Genomic DNA, 17,307 nt, shown 5'->3' on the forward strand with positions numbered 1-17,307 from the left:
ATGATCAGGTGGGTTCTTTAGTGATATACTCAGATTGCCTTCCCTTTATTTTTTGAGTCTATTCCTAATTTTTGATTTGTGGTTTTCATTCGGTTTCTATATAATATCATCTGTATATAGCAGTGAATATTAACTTATTGTAAAGTGACCCACGTTTTAGGTATATGGTGTCATACTTTATGTCTTTTTATTTTGTGAATCCCCTGACTGATTTTTATGGATATCCTTATTTTTACTGCTTCTGTGCTTACTTCACCTTTGGTCTTTCCTCTCCTTTCTACTCACGGTCCCCTTTAATATTTCTGGTACTGATGGTTTTGTGGTCATTAATTCCTTTAACTTTTGTTTGTCTGAAAAACTCTTCATCTGTATTTCTATCCTGAATGATAGCCTTGCTGGGTAGAATATTCTCGTTTATAGTTCTTGTTCTTTCAGCACTTTGAAGATATCATGGCACTCCCTTCTGGCCTGCAAAGTTTCTGCTGAAAAATCAGCTGATAGCTTATGGGTTTCCCTTGTATGCAACTGTCTTCTTTTCACTTGCTGGTTTTAAAATTCTCTTTTATCATGATGCTTTGTCATTTTCATTACTACCTGTCTTGATGTGGACCTCCTTGGGTTGATTTTGTGGAGGCTCTCTCAGCCTTCTGATTCTTGATTTCTGTTTTCTTCACCAGATTTGGGAAGTTTTCTGCTATTATTTCTTCAAATGAAAGTTTTGCCCCTTTTTCTCTCTCATCTCCTTCTATGATTTCAATAATTCCGATGTTATTATGCTTAATGGTATCTCTGAGTTCCATAAGTATGTTTCGTTTTCTTTTTTCCTCTCTTCTGTTAAGCTTGATTGCTTTTCATTACCCTGTCCTCCAGGTTGCTGATTCATTCCTCTGCTTCCTATAGTCTACCCTTCATTCCATCCCTGTATTTTTAATTTCATGTACTGAGCTTTTCTTCTCTGATTGGTTCTTTTTTTTATGTTTTCTCTCTCTTTGTTGAGGGTCTCATTGAGGTCCTCCTCTATTATCTCAAGTCAAGTGAGTATATGACAATTACTTTAAATTGTCTATCAGGGAGGAGTTAAGATGTAAAAATGGTGGGGGGACTTTGAGCTTGCCTCATTCCTTGAACACAGCTAAATGAATATCAAATCACTTTTGAATACACAAGGAATTGATCTGGGGACTGAGACAGCAAAATTGCAGAAGTGGAGGTAGAAAAGTGGCCACATCATGAAAGGTAAAAACTGCAAAGAGTTGATCTGGGGACAAAAGAACTGTGGGTGTTGCAAAGGGAGGGAGCCTTAATCATGGAGAGAGGAGAGAGCTAAGAGAGAGTGTGAAGGACAGAGAGAGAGAAAGTTGAAGGTGCCTGTAGGGAATTTCACAGTAAGAACCCTTCCCCAAAACCATCGACTGGAAAAAGAAGAGGGGTTGACCATCGCAAATTTTGATAAGAGTGGAGTGTAGAGTCTAAAGTTTTGGAGGTCCACACCATCTCCAGTGTCCTGCCTGGTGGGTTTGGTGGTACCCCAGTGAGTAAGGAAGGCAAAGAAACCAGAAATGGTCAGCCTAGTCTGAGTATCCCCTTGGTTATAAACAGCTCCCCTGCTTGGAGTGCATTTAAGAGAAGTGGCATGGTATCTCTGGGGAGAAAAACCTGGTGGGCACCAATGTGCTGCCCTATTCACTGGCATAGGAGCACAGACCCCAGCTAAGGGTAGCAAACCTTGGTGCCAGATTTTGGCTGAGCTTTACCATAAATCCTGAAATGCTGCACAGTCATGCAACTGATCTTTGGGACAAACTGTCAAACAGCAAAAGCACAACAGACTCTCTTCCACAAGATTACCACAAGTCCACAATCTCTAAACATTGGAGTTTTAAAACTCAGCTGTGTGTCTTATATAAAACACGGGATGGGACACCTGGGTGGCTCAGTCGGTTAAGCATCTGACTTCAGCTCTGGTCATGATCTCATGGTTGGTGTGTTCAAGCCCAGCATCAGGCTCTCTACTGTCAGCATGGTGCCTGCTTCAGATCCTCTGTGACCCCTCTCACTGACCCTCTCCACTGTCTTTCTCTCTGCCTATCAAAAATAAATAAACATTTATTTAAAAAAAAAAAAAGTGTGCTGCCTGGTGGACAGACAGCTCTGACACAGGCAGCGTGAAGGCAGGCATCTGGAAGAAGTGAGGGACACAAGAGTGGTGATTATTTGCACTTTTGTGAAGGCTTCCCAAAGAGTGGCAGGCACCAGCTTCTCACTCTGGAGATGAGAGTGGTGCCATTCACCCCGCTTCTGCACTGTTTAACCTCAATAAGCAAAAAAAGTGCCACCCAGTAGAGGCTGGAGCCCCTTACACCAAGCTCCACCCTCCTGTATGGAGCAGGTGCATTCTCCACTAGGGTAAGTTCTCCTGAGAACCAGCACAGATGACCCGTTCCCAGAAGCCTCTCACATACCAAGTCTGCTGATCATAGAGTGCTGCGAAGCATCTGCTCTAGAGGAAATTGAATCTAGCTTCCTATTTATTTATTTATTTATTTATTTATTTCTCTTGTTTTTGAATAAGCCTTCTTTTATTTTTTTATGAATATAATTCATTGTCAAATTGGCTTACATACGACACCCAGGGCTCATCCCAAGCTCAGCGATTAATTTTATGACTATTATTCTAAATTCACTTTCTGTTACATTATTTAAATCCGTTTTGATCAGTTCATTAGCTGTTGTTATTTCCTGAAGATTCTTCTGAGGGGAATTCTTCCGTTTGGTCATTTTGGATAGTCCCTGGAGTGGTGAGGACCTGCAGGGCACTTCCCCCGTGCTGTGGTGTATAACTGGAGTTGGTGGGCGGGGCCGCAGTCAGTCCTGATGTCTGCCCCCAGCCCACCGCTGGGGCCACAGTCAGACTGGTGTGTGCCTTCTCTTCCCCTCTCCTAGGGGCGGGATTCACTGTGGGGTGGCGTGGCCCGTCTGGGCTACTTGCACACTGCCAGGCTTGTGGTGCTGGGGATCTGGCGTATTAGCTGGGGTGGGTAGGCAAGGTGCACGGGGGGGGGGGGGGGGGGCAGGGGGAGCAGGCTTAGCTCACTTCTCCTTAGGTGATCCACTTCAGGAGGGGCCCTGTGGCAGCGGGAGGGAGTCAGACCCGCTGCCGGAGGGGTGGCTCCGCAGAAGCACAGCGTTGGGTGTTTGCGCGGAGCAAGCAAGTTCCCTGGCAGGAACTGGTTCCCTTTGGGATTTTGGCTGGGGGATGGGCGAGGGAGATGGCGCTGGCAAGCGCCTTTGTTCCCCGCCAAACAGCTCTGTCGTCCCGGGGCTCAGCAACTCTCCCTCCCTTTGTCCTCCAGCCTTCCCGCTTTCCGAGCAGAGCTGTTAACTTATGACCTCCCAGATGCTAAGTCGCGCTTGCTGTCAGAACACACTCCGTCTGGCCAGGGCTCATCCCAACAAGTGCCCTCCTCAATGCCCATCACCCACTTTCCCCTCTCCCCCACCCCCCCATCCACCCTCAGTTCTCTGTATTTAAGAGTCTCTTGTAGTTTGCCTCCCTCCCTCTCTGTTTGTAACTATTTTTTCCCCTTTCCTCTCCCATGGTCTTCTGTTAAGTTTCTCCAGTTCCACATATGAGTGAAAACATATGATATATGTCCTTCTCTGCCTGACTTATTTCACTCAGCATAATACCTTCCAGTTTATCCACGTTGCTACAAATGGCAGGATTTCATTCTTTCTCATTGCCAAGTAGTATTCCATTGTATATATAAACCACATCTCTTTATCCATTCGTCAATTGATGGACATTTAGGCTCTTTCCATAACTTGGTTATTGTTGAAAGTGCTGCTATAAACATTGGGGTACAAGTGCCCCTATGCATCAGCACTCCTGTATCCCTTGGGCAAATTCCTAGTAGTGCTGTTGCTGGGTCATAGAGTAGTTCTATTTTCATTTTTTTGAGGAACCTCCACACTGTTTTCCAGAGCAGCTGCACCAGTTTGCATTCCCACCAAGAGTGCAAGAGGGTTCCTGTTTCTCCACATCCTCTCCAGCATCTATAGTCTCCTGACTTGTTCATTTTAGCCACTCTGACCAGTGTGAGGTGGTATCTCAGTGAGAATTTGATTTGTATTTCCCTGATGAAGAGTGACATTGAGCATCATTTCATGTACCTGTTGGCCATCTGGATGTGTTCTTTGGAAAAGTGTCTATTCATGTCTTTGGTGCATTTCTTTGTGTCTTCTTTAATTTCCTTCATAAGCTTTCTATAGTTTTCAGCATACAGATCTTTTACATCTTTGGTTAGGTTTATTCATAGGTATTTTATGGCTCTTGGTGCAATTGTTGTAAATGGGATCAGTTTATTTCTCTTTCTGTTGCTCATCCTTGGTGTATAAAAATGCAGCCAATTTCTGTATATTGATTTTGTACGCTGTGACTTTGCTGAATTCATGTATCAGGTTCTAGGAGTATTTTTGTGGAGTCTTTCAGGTTTTCCATGTACAGTATCATGTCATTTGCAAAGAGTGAAAGTTTGACTTCTTTGCCAATTTTGATGCCTTTTATTTCATTTTGTGTCTGACTGCTGATGCTAGCTAGGACTTCCAACACTAGGTTAAACAACAGTGGTGAGAGTGGACATCCTTGTCGTGTTCCTGATCTCCAGGAAAAAGCTCTGTTTTTCCCCATTGAGGATGATATTAGCTGTGGGCTTTTCATATATGGCTTTTTAAAGTATTTTTTAAGTATTTTTTTAAGATGTTTTAAGTATGTTCCTTCTATCCCGACTTTCTTAAAGGTTTTTATTAAGAAAGATGTGTTTTGTCAAATGTTTTTCTACATCTATTGACAGGATCATATGGTTCTTATCCCTTCTTTTATTAATGTGATGTATTAATTTGCAAATATTGATTTGCAAATATTGAACCAGTCCTGTAGCCCAGGAATGAATCCCACTTGATCATGGTGAATAATTCTTTTTACATGAGGTTGAATTCAATTTGCTAGTATCTTGTTGAGAATTTTTGCATCCATGTTTATCTTTTAAAAAGCATTCTTTTAAAAACCAGACACCTATAGAATCCAGCTTCCCTTTTTATTATTATTAATTATTATCATCATTATTATTATTTGGATCTGGCTTATTTAGCAAGCAGACCAAAACACATGTAGGATCTCATTTCCTTTCATATTTTATTTTTGGAATTTTTCTTAATACAGCCATTACTCACAGAAGCAGAAATACTATATTCTTCATTAACAAAAAAAAACAGTGACCCCGACTAAATGACAAGATGGAAGAATTCACCCCAAAAGAAAGAACAGGAAGAAGTTACAGCTGAGTATTAAATCAATACAGATACAAGTAAGTGTGGAACAAGAATTTAAAACAATAATCATAAAAATTCTGCCTGGGCTTGAGAAATTATAGATGACACCAGAGAGTCCCTTACTGCAGAGATAAAGGAACTAAAATCTATTTAGGAGGAAATTTTTAAATGATATAACTGAGATGTGAAGCTAAATGGATGCAATGACAATGAGGATAGATGATGCAGAGGAAGAAATAAGCAAAATAGAAGATAAAATTATGGGAAATAATGAAGCTGAAAGAAAGTGGGAAATAAAGGTATAATATCACAAATGTATACTTAGAGATCTCAGGAACTCCTTAAAGCATAATAACATTCATATCATAAGAGTCCCAGAAGATGAGAAAAAAATGAGCACAAGGTTTATTTGACCAAATTATAGCTGAAAAATTCCCTAATCTAGTGGAGGAAATAGACATTAAAATTCAAGAAGTACAGGGAATTCCCATTAAATTCAACAAACCTGGCCATCACCAAGACATAGTCAAACTTACAGAATACACAGATAATAAAAGAATCTTAAAAGAAGCAAGAGAAAAAAAACTCCTTAACCTATAAGGAAAAGAGAGTAGGTTTGTAGCAGATCTGTACACACAAATGTGGTGGGCCAGAAGAGAGTAGCAGGATGTATTCAACGTGCTGAATCAGAAAAATACGCAGCCAAGAATACTTTATCTAGCAAGGCTGTGGTTCAGAATAGAAGGAGACATAAAGAGTTTCCCAAACAAAGACTCAAAGATTCATGATCACTAAACCAGCCCTGCTAGAAATATTAAAGGAGACACTTAGAGTGGGGTGAAAGAGCAAGCAACAAAGACTAGAAAGGAACAGAGAACATCATCAGAAACACCAACTTTATAGATAACACAATGGCACTAAATTCATACCTATCAATAATTACTATGAATGTAAATAGAATAATGTTCCAATCAAAAGACATAGGTTATCAGAATGGATACAAAACAAGACCCATTTATATGCTGCCTATAAGAGACTCATTTAAGACCTAAAGACACCTGCAGATTTGTCTCAGACTTTGAGTCTGGAGTTCTCTCTTGTCCAGCAGGAGAGCAGATACAGATTTGAATATGAGAGAGGCTAATGTCCAGGAGGAGAAAAGAGCCCCAAGTAAGGGTCCTTGCTCCATAGTTAGTAGGATCAGAAGACTTACATACATCATGGACGTGCAGAAAGAGACAATAAAACACTGATCATTAACTCATGTGTGTGAGAGAAAGGGGGTCTCAAAGCTATGCAGTGTTAGGGGTTAGGGTCAATACAAATCAAAGTCCCAGCACCAAGCACATAGCCATTTACCACAGGCACCAGACACTGTGTCTACTTATCTTAACTTTTCTAAGGGCGAAGACATATAGAGCATGCTACCTCAGGTTTAACAAGGCATTTTTCTTGCTAACTGGTTCTGGGTGTTTTTGCCCTGCTGCGGTGGCTTTCTGCCTCTACCTGCTCTCGGTCACTTTTGTCCTGTGAAGGGGCTTTCCTCTCTATGCTTTGTTCTACACTAGGGTGCTTTTGCCCTGTGGCAGCTTTCTGCCTAAGCACATTAATGGAAAAAAGGATAAGAACCATACAACCGTCTCAATAGATGCAGTAAAAGCATTTGACAAATTGCAACATCCATTCATGATAACAACCTTCAAAAAAGTAGTGATAGAGGGAACATACCTCAACATCATAAAGGCCGTATATCAAAGACCCATAGCTAATATCATCCACAGTGGGGAAAAACTAAGAGCTTTTCCTCTACGGTCAGGTTCAAGATAGGGATATCCACCCTCACCATTACAATTTAATCTAGTAGTGGAAGACTTATCCTCAGCAATCAGACAACAACAAAAAAATAATAATAAAAGGCATCTAAATCATCCACAAAAAATTTCAACTGTCACTATTTGCAGACTACATGATACTCTATGTAAAAAAAAAAAAAAAAAAAAAAAACACCCAAAAGACTCCACCAAAAATTTGCTAGAACTGATACATGAATTCAGCAAAGTTCCAGGATATAAAGTCAATGTACAGAAATATGATGCATTTCTATATTCCAATAACAAAGCACAGAAATAGAAATCAAGGAATTGATCCCATTTACAATTGCACCAAAACCCATAAGATACCTAAGAAGAAACCTAACAAAAGAGGTAAACAATCTGTTCTCTAAAAACAATAGAACACTTATAAAAGATATTGAACGGGGCACAAATAAATAGGGAAATATTTCATACTCATGCATTAGAAGAACATTTTTTAAATGTCTATACCACCCAAAGCAATCTACATATTTCATGCAATCCCTATCAAAATACCACCAGCATTTTTCACAGAGCTAGAACAATCAATCTTAACATGTGTGTGGAACCACAAAAGACCCTGAATAGCCAAAATACTTTTGAAAAAGAAAAGCAAACTGGAAGCATCATGACACTGAACTTCAAACTATATTTACAAATCTGTAGTCATCAAGACAGGAAGCTACTGGCACGAAAACAGACACATAGATCAATGGAACAATTAGAAAACCCACAACTATACGGTCAACTAAAGTTCAACAGAGCAAGAAGGAATATCCAATGGAAAAATGTCTCTTCAACACACACTGTTGGGAAAACAGGACAGCAACATGTAGAACAATGATACTGAACCACTTTCTTACACCATACATAAAAATAAATTTGAAATGGATGAAACACCCAAATTTAGGAGAAGAAACTATCACATGCTAGAGGAGAACACAGGCAGCAACCTCTTTGACATTGGTTATAGCAACTTCTTACTAGACATGTTGCTGGAGGCAAGGGAAACAAAAGCTAACATAAACTATTGGGACTTGATCAAGATAAGAAGTTTCTGTACACTCAAGGAAACTATCAACTAAAACTGAGAGCAGCCTAAGGAATGGTGCTGAGGTCCAGCCCCAGCAGGTCCAGGGGTTCCCGAAGGATGAACGGCGTTGGCAAAAATAACAAATGGACACAGACAACAGCAGTGTGTTAGACTGGCCACTTTATTGTGGCAAACGTGGCATCATATTTGTTAGCAATTTCCTTGTAGCGTGCGTCATCTGTGTTTCTCGACATTACCTAATTCTAAAAGTGTTCCTTTATATAATCACCCATTAAGGAATAACATAGTTATTTTCTTGAAACGTTCCCTCCCGCCCTTTGCTTATTGATTGATTTCTTCATACTACTTTCATTATGTATCTATGTTTATTTATAGTTTATAAAGCGTTTGCTTCGCTATTTTCATGAAAGGTCATCTAGCTCTCAACACCTCAAGTGGAACATTTACAGGGACATGACTTCTTAATTGTTCCTTTGAACCATTTGCGGTACAAGGAACAAAAGTATTCGCTTTGGTCTGGGGTGCCGGGAGGAAACCAAGAGGGCCCTGGGAACCCACATTTCATGTGCTCCCAGAGAGACAATGTATATCTAGGAACTAATGAACCATTCTGTACCTTAACCCACCAGGTCCAGTTATGCTCTGGAATGCCTCCTGGGGGCCAAGTGGGCCTAGGGGTTGGAGTAACTTGTATCCATAGATACATTCCTTTGTTGCCAGATTGGGGTTTCAAACCCATTTGCCCCCCTCCTTGGCTGGGAAATATATGGCTCTATCCTTCCTTTAGATAGGGGACGGGCAGGCGGGGGTGGCACTGACTGGATATAAGGTTTCATTATCCATCTTCGGATTCTCATGGTTTTTCCCTCATCCCCAGAAAATATCCCCGAGTTTGCCCCCAAGGCTTTATTTTGAATCATCAATGTCAATTGGACCATGGGGATGGCCATGATGAGTAACAGGAGGGATACCAGTAGCTTCCCGTTTGGAGGGTCGCTGTGCATTGCCCTTCCACCAACCACCCGGGTTGTGCCATCAGGAAAGCTGGATGGGTTGGCTCCTGGCAGAATGGGAGAAGATATTTGCAAATGACATAACTGATAAAGGGTTAGTATCCAAAATCTATAAAGAACTTATCAAACTAAACACCCAAGAAACAAATAATTCAGTTAAGAAATGGAAAAGGCATGAATAGTCATTTTTCCAAAGAAGACATCCAGATATCTAACAGACACATGAAAAGGTGCTCAAAGTCACTCATCATCAGGGAAATATGAATCAAAATACCTCACAGCTATCAGAATGACCAAAATTAATAACACAGGAAACAACAGATGTTGGCAAGGATGAAGAGAAAGGGGAACCCTCTGACACTGTTGATGGGAACGCAAACTGGCCCACACTATGGAAAACAGTGTGGAGGTTTCTCAAAAAGTTAACAATGGAACTATGCTATGATCCAGCAATTGTGCAACTAGGTATTTACCCAAAGGATACAAAAATACAGATTCAAAGGGGTACATGCACCCCGATATTTATAGCAGCATTTTCAACAATAGCCAAACTGAGGAAAGAGCCCAAATGTCCATTGACTGATGAATGGATAAAGAAGACGTGGTGTGTGTGTGTGTGTGTGTGTGTGTGTGTGTGTGTGATGGAGTATTGCTCAGCCATCAAAAAGAATGAAATTTTGCCATTTACAGTGACATGGGTGGAGCTAGGGCGTATTATGCTAAGCGAATAAGTCAGGCAGAGAAAGACAAATACCATCTGATTTCACTCATATGTGGAATGTAGGAAACAAAACACAATAACTTATGGGAGGGAGACAAAGGAGAGAGAGAAGGAGGCAAACCGTAAGAGCCTCTTAACAAGAGAACAAACTGAGGGATGGTGGAGGGCGGTGGATGGGGGGATGGGCTAAATGGGTGATGAGTATTAAGGAGGGCACTTGTTGTGATGAGCACTGGGTATTGTGTATAAGGATGCATCACTAAATTCTACTACTGAAACCAATGTGACACCATATGTTAACTACCTACAATTTAAATAAAAATTTGGAGAAAAAAATAAAGAAATAAAATCTCTATCAGGCATATCATTTCTCTCCTTTTCACTTACCGCTTTTGCTGTTATGTTGTACTGTTCTTTCATTTGGGGACATATACCTCTGTCCCCTCATTTTCTCCAAGTCCCTGGGTCTGTCTCTGTGTGATAGGAAAGTTAACTATGTCTCCTGCTCCTGAAAGGAGTTGCCTTATGAAGAAAAGTTCCTGTCGTGACCCACAGCGTAGTGTCCCTGTTCACCAGGACCTGGTACTTCAGGGGTGTCTCTCTCGTGTGTGTGCGTGTGCCCTGCTGTGGTGGATGATCTATTTGTCCTTCAGTCAGTCATCTGCAATGGCTGTCCTTGCCTGTTGTGGGCAGGGTTTGGTCCCTGTGTTGTTAGAGAGCCATTCTGGGGCCGCTTTGGGCTCATGTGGTGCATGCAGCATTTTGGAAGGAAAATGCAGAATTGATCAAGAACACATGAATTGAAACAGATTATGAAAATTAATATTTTATTTACATTGATCCATGTTTAAATACTTTTAATTGTTGTCCAATATATTCTGGGTTTTTTTTAATGTTTATTATTTTTGAGAGAGAGGGACAGAGCGTGAGAGGAAGAGGACCAGAGAGAGAGGGAGACACAGAATATGAAGCAGTCTCCAGGCAATGAGTGAGGTCAGCACAGAGTCCAATGCAGGGTTCAAACCCACAAACCATGAGATCATCACCTGAGCCAAAGTCCAATATGCAAGTGACTGAGCCACCTAGGCGCCCCGCTCCGTTTCTTTTAAAAACATAAAATGAAGTACCATTTGATGTTCGGTGTGTGTGTTCATGGTGACATGAGGCCCACAATCCCACTAGTTAGCACAGCCACCACCTCACGTCTGGATCCTCTGCTCTTTCTATTCTTTTCTTTTTCATTCTTGTGTTGAGAACACTTTAGATCCTACTTTCCAGGAAAATTTCATGTATACAATTTCTCTGCCTTCTTGCATGAAGGTGTTATCCTCAGCCTTGCTTCTCGTATGCTGAAAAATGGATCATAGTTTCACACTTCATACCCCAACCTTCTTATCCAGGACAAGAGAGACCATCTCATTGCCTGCCATTGACCACAAGAATCAGAACACCTGTAACCTGAGCCACCTGTAGCCAGTGCCCATCACTCTGGGCAAGGATAAGTGGTTTCTGTCTGATGATTGGCCAAACTGGAAGTTACATGTCCATCTTTCATCCCATCACATTGTCAAGGATGCTTTCTCCTGATGGACTCGGGCTGATAAGAGTCCAGGGCTACACATGAGAGTGGAGTCAACCAACCAAAAGCCACAAGGTGGCCATGCGAGGGTGACAAAGTAGACTGGACCCTAGAAAAGTAGGCCAACAGTCCAATCTAGAAGAGAAGTTTGGAGAAGTCCCATGATTTTCTCTCTCCCTACCGATGTTTTTCACCTTTGCCACCTCTCCCGTCTTAACATTATTATTCCAGAAATGTCCACATGTGCAACAGTGGGAGCCTGCACTTGGGTCCCTCTGAATGTTCTTCTGCCCTGAGCCTCTCCTCTCAGACCCTGAACAAATTGCAGCTAAGTCCCTTTCCCCTAATTAAACCCAGAAAATTCCTGTACTAAGAAACTATTTAGAAACAACAATTAAAATCTTAAAAAATCAAGAAAGCAAAATTTTCAAACCCCAAAGACTATAATGACCTTTTCCTCCCCACTACCTTATACTCCAAATGTCCCTGCTGCATGGTCAGGGCTTGAGAAATGTTTATTGAGTAAATTAATGAAATCTACAGTAACTGAAGTCTGTCCATGGATGTTTCCACTGCCTTTGGGGTCATAAGTCACAAAGAGTCCATGTTCATTATTCACGGAGTCTGTCTGTGCAGACTGGTCTTCCTACTGGCATTGATTTGTAACCCCAGACACATGTGCTCATTGATGTTCATGGACACATAGAGTGGCCGACATGTGTCACACACCCCACATGTTCCCCGGTGAGGATGAACCAGGTACCGCTCTGCCTTCCTGTGTGAATTCCCACACTGCAAACACGTGCCCTATTCATGATCCATTTGGTGCCACACTTTCCTCACTTACATGCTCTTTCTTGGTGATTTTGTATTTAAAATGACCCTGAATCCCAGAGCTACAAGGAGCATGGGTGGTCCTAAGCACAGAAGGCGGGATGTGCCTCACAGACAAAAACACCTGTGTGGGTAAGGCTCACTCAGGCTCACAAGGCAGAGTTGTGGGCCATGAGGTCAGTGGCAATGAATCAACAATGCAAAAATCCAGGAAAATGAACAGGAAATTTGTGACGTCCATTCGGAGCCACTCCAGAAAGTGCTAAAGTCATATTTAGGACACGATGATGACATAACAGTAAAGGAGCTATATTCATGGATTCATGAGATGGTGACCATTTCTTGCTTGTTTCTAAGAGCATCATGGGCAGCAGAGCTGTGAGACTGAAAGCCAAAGACACTGGTGACCACAGTACCCAAGGCTGGAAATGTGAAACACTTCTGAGCTGGCATTTCAGTATAGGTAAATAAAGCATATATATATATATATATATATATATATATATATATATATATACTGTCTTTAAACAAAAACACACATGAAACAAGGCTGTGTATTCATCAAGGGGCAAAAGCTCCAAGATCTGTAACCCTGTATTTCCCCCAGGAATAACAGCTCATGTGGCTGACTCCGTGCCCTCAGCGACTGTAACACAGCAGCCACGAATGTGAGGATGCTCTGTATGCCCTCTCCCTGCCAGACCCCCATTCTTTCCTGAGCACAACACTCTTGTTCTCTTTTCTGGACCCACTCGTTTCCCTCCAAGGACACACTCACAGCGCTACCTCTCGGGCATCGTATTTTATGCACCTGTAAATCCCCTGCTGATTTTCTTAAAAAGAAAATTGTGATGCAGTGAGCCCCAAGCCCCTATATTGCCAACAAACCCCAAGGTGACGTCTCTGCTGCTGTCCTGAGGGCCTCAAACACCCAGGACCTGCATCTGCCCTCCTCCTTTCATCCACAATAGGTCCACTCCAACAGGTGTCTGGTTTAAATAATAGAAATATCCACAGACAAAACTATGTTCTCCTCAGGGGTTCAGAGATGTTACCAAGGAACCATGAAGGTATCAAGTCTTGAGGAAAAATGAGAAGACCTTTCACAAAAAGAGCATCAAACATCTCAACTACCACAAACATGACAGGAATCACGAGAAAAAGAAAAAAGTATAAAATTGGCATAAATTCAACACAGGTATTTGTTGAGGACATATTCCATGCAGGTGAGACTCTTTGCCAAGGATACAAATATTAAAAAGACATGGACTTTGCCCACAAAATGTCTATGAATTAGAAGGGAAAATGGACCTAACTGCGTGGTCACAAAGGATGGGAAGGGAGGCATACATTTCCAAAAAAGAAACTAAAGGTGGTGTGAAACTCTCACAAAGCACAGACTCCTTCCACTTGTGAATCGGGGAGGGCTCCCAGGAGGAAATGACATCTGTTGCCTGTGACCCAGGGAGGTACTCAGACTTCATTTTACTTTGAGAGAATTTTGAGATTTAAGTCCCAGAAAGAGGTGAGAACAACACATCCCACTAAATGACACTCAGCTGATATTGACAACTGATCATTGAGCAGAAAGGAAAGACAAAAGTTGCACACAGAGACTTGCAAATCCATCACCACTGAGCTGGATTTAGGTAAGTGCTGGAACCGGGGCTGCAGGGATCTTACTCCAAAGGAAGGCCAGTGCACTGATGTCTCCAGTGTGATTTCCTGGGAGGAACAGATTGGAAATGCTCTGCAGCAGGTGGAGGTGAGGACTCCAGGGGAAGGGGCATGGATTTGGAGGAGGGCTGAGGACAGACAGGAAGGTGGGGACACAGTTGGGAAAGAGCAGGAAGGTGGTTTCAGGCTTACCAGCGCTTCCAGAGCCAGAACGCAAGACCTGCCAGAAGCACCAGGGGCACGACCACCGCCAGGAAGACCAAGCCCACCGGGCGGTGCTGCTCTGTGGGTTTAGTGTGCAGGGGGTGTCATTTCCCATCCACCGCGGGTTGACCTGCACCTACCTGGTCCTTTTTGCTCCCGTCACCCTCTGCCTCACCAACCACTCTTCCTCTTTCTCCTCTCCCATCCCTGCTCACAGATGGACCCTTCAACCAACCCTCTGCTTCCTGCTACATCTACAGGACCCTCACACCCAGCTCTCCATTTCTTAGGTCACTAAATTTTAGTCCTTTATGATCTGGAGTCCCTAGAATCCCAACTTTTTATCTATCTCTCCTGCACTGCTGGAGGACCACCCTTTCCCAGCTGGGCACCAGCCCTTTTCTCACCCCAGTAGAGGACAATATCCTGGCCTCCTAGACTGCTGTGTCTCACTCGGCAAGACAGGCCGGCTGCCTCTCTGGCTTCCACATCCAAGGACGTCTGAAGATACCATGTCCCGTCAGAATTGGGCAAAATGTCACCTCGTCGGGTGCCCTGTTGCTCCTGGTCACCCCGCATCCACATCACCCACACTGGCTTTGGGTAGAAGCCAGAGACGTGGCACACAAGGAGCAGATGGCCAGGACCAGGACTTGGGCCAGTGGACAGCCAGGCCTTGGGCCTCACTGCAGAGACAGGACAGGAATTCTCAGACTGAGAGGGAAGATCTTCACGTCAGTTGAGATACATACATCACTCCACCTCTAGAAACCTGTCAGCATCATCCCCTCTCCTTGGCACCTTCTCACCCTGAATTTGAGGAAATGTGGCAAATTTCTGAGTGCAGAGAGAGAATGGTTGGAGAGAGGGAGCAGGACTGACCTTGTCGCTGCAGATCTGTCTTTCCTGCGTCAAGAAGACCCAAGAGGAAATGGGGGCAGATGTCATTGATTTGTGCCTGTGTTCTTACATTGACCACATGGTACTGATTGAAGACTGTGCAGACCTGCTGAGCCCTCCTTCCTCCCTTTGGAGATGGCCACCATGACGTGTTCTGGAAGTTCATGAGATCTGATCCTTGATATGCAACCCTCACAAATCCTACTGATGCTTCTCCAAGGTGCAGCTCACAGCCTCCTTCCAGCTGGACCTGAAAGGGATCTGGGAAAAGGGGGTATGAGATACAAAAAAGGGGGAGGGAAAGAGATGAGATGTGGTAAATGGAAGCCAGGGACAGTGGAAGCAGAAAGAGAAACTGAGGGTATTAGAAGGAACGGCAGAGTTTGGTTTGAGTGAAGGCTTAGAGAGAGGGGAAATGGTGGTCGCTGGAGACAGAGGAAAAGGTGAATGAGGAAGGAACAAATGTTGGAAGAGAGATGGGAAGATGTGGGCAGAGGACAGGGAGGGGGTAGCTCTTCCTCAGAAGAGCTGGGATAAAACCGTCTGGGGTGAAAGGGCAGGGGGTACTGAAACACACAGACAGAGGTCACTGAGGGGATTGAATGGAGAAAAAAGCACATTTCAAGTATCAGTCACAGAGTAAGGGAGAGGAGGATGTCTGGCTGCAGGCCAGGGAATGGGTGGTCACTGCAGACATTACTGGAGGCCTCAGAGCACAGCCTGAGGTCAATGAGAGGAGGGGAAGGAGCAGAAGACATAAAGCTTTTCGAGAATCAGGGTCTGGCTTCTGCCCCGTGAACAGAGGGGTGTGATTCAGTTTTACAATGGGGAGTCGAGAGGTTCAGTAGCCAATGGAGGGTCTACCCAGGAGGAAGAAGGAACTCAAGGTTACACACACACCGACCACCTCCATCCCACCTGCCCTGAGGGACCTGAACTCACATTCAAGCTGCCATTGACTGACATGGTCCTGAAATACCTGAAGAAATCTAATGGAGTATGAATGGAATAACTTTTCCAGTTCAATGAGCCTCTCTTTGCTGAAGTTGCCCCTGGACCAAGGCCGCAGGAAAATGAAAGCTCCGGTCTTGCTGTCCCAGCCATGAGTCTGCAGCTGTCCCAGCCAAGCTGAACCCTGATTTTGTGTCCAGGCACGGTTGTAAAAAGATGCGGTCAGGATGATTCAAAAAGTTTTTGGCTCCTGGAAGTCTGTGCCAGAAGAACAGATAGACTGAGGAAGAGGAGGGCAGAGGGAAGGAGAGAGAATCAGCAAAAGGGGCCAGGGAAGGGCACCGAAATCTGGAGGACAGGGAGCCATAGTTCCCTCTGGAGACACGTGCTGCCCCAGAGCCCCGAGCTTGGCACCCATCATTCAGAAGAGCACAAGGCCCTGGGGTCAGGGATGCTCAGGGAGGAACCAGGTGGACATGCCTCACTCCCCAGGGATGTGCTGGGGAACCCACACCATGTGTGCACATGCACACAGACACCAATGCACACACATACACACACACTCAGAGTTACACGTGATATGCACGCACATAGACACAGACGCAAACACAGACATACAGACACCCACCCACACACGTGCACACACAGCAGAAACACACAGAGATACACACACAGGCACCTATACACACATACTCATACACATATACACACATGCGCACATGTACACAACAACATATGTGCACACATGACACACATCACACAAATGTAGACAAACACTCTTGCACTGACCAGGCAGGGCCACATCCTCACCATCGTCACTGTCACCGCCTGGGACAAGAACCGTGAGCAACACCAGTTGCAACAACAGCATCTTATGTGCAGATGTTCTTTCTTTCTCTCCGAAAGTGGGTATTTGGCGTCTGTTCTCACAAACCCCCCCACACGCAGCTCCTCTCTTCTGACTTCCTTCTCAACACACATGCCTGCCCTGAGGCAAATGCAAATGGGCTCCGCCCTCAACCCTGGACACCTACTCAGACTCTCACTTCCCCTCCGGGTCTGACCCTCCTCTCGGCTTCCAGCTTCTCCCTGTCACCAGCCTCCGTTGTGCTCCCTGAGGCCCTGATTCAGGCCCTGTTCAGGCTGGGGAACAAGTCTCGTGTGGCATGGAAAAGGCACCCTACCTCTCA

General features: G+C 43.8%; 1 pseudogene; it reads right to left on the bottom strand.

The window, feature by feature from the left end:
• Positions 1-17,051, bottom strand: part of LOC115505070 — a 48,398-nt pseudogene extending 31,347 nt beyond the window's left edge.
• Between the last annotated feature and the right edge of the window lie 256 nt (positions 17,052-17,307).

Source organism: Lynx canadensis, chromosome F1, assembly GCF_007474595.2.
Source record: "Lynx canadensis isolate LIC74 chromosome F1, mLynCan4.pri.v2, whole genome shotgun sequence".
In the NCBI taxonomy this organism is placed as follows: Eukaryota; Metazoa; Chordata; class Mammalia; order Carnivora; family Felidae; genus Lynx; species Lynx canadensis.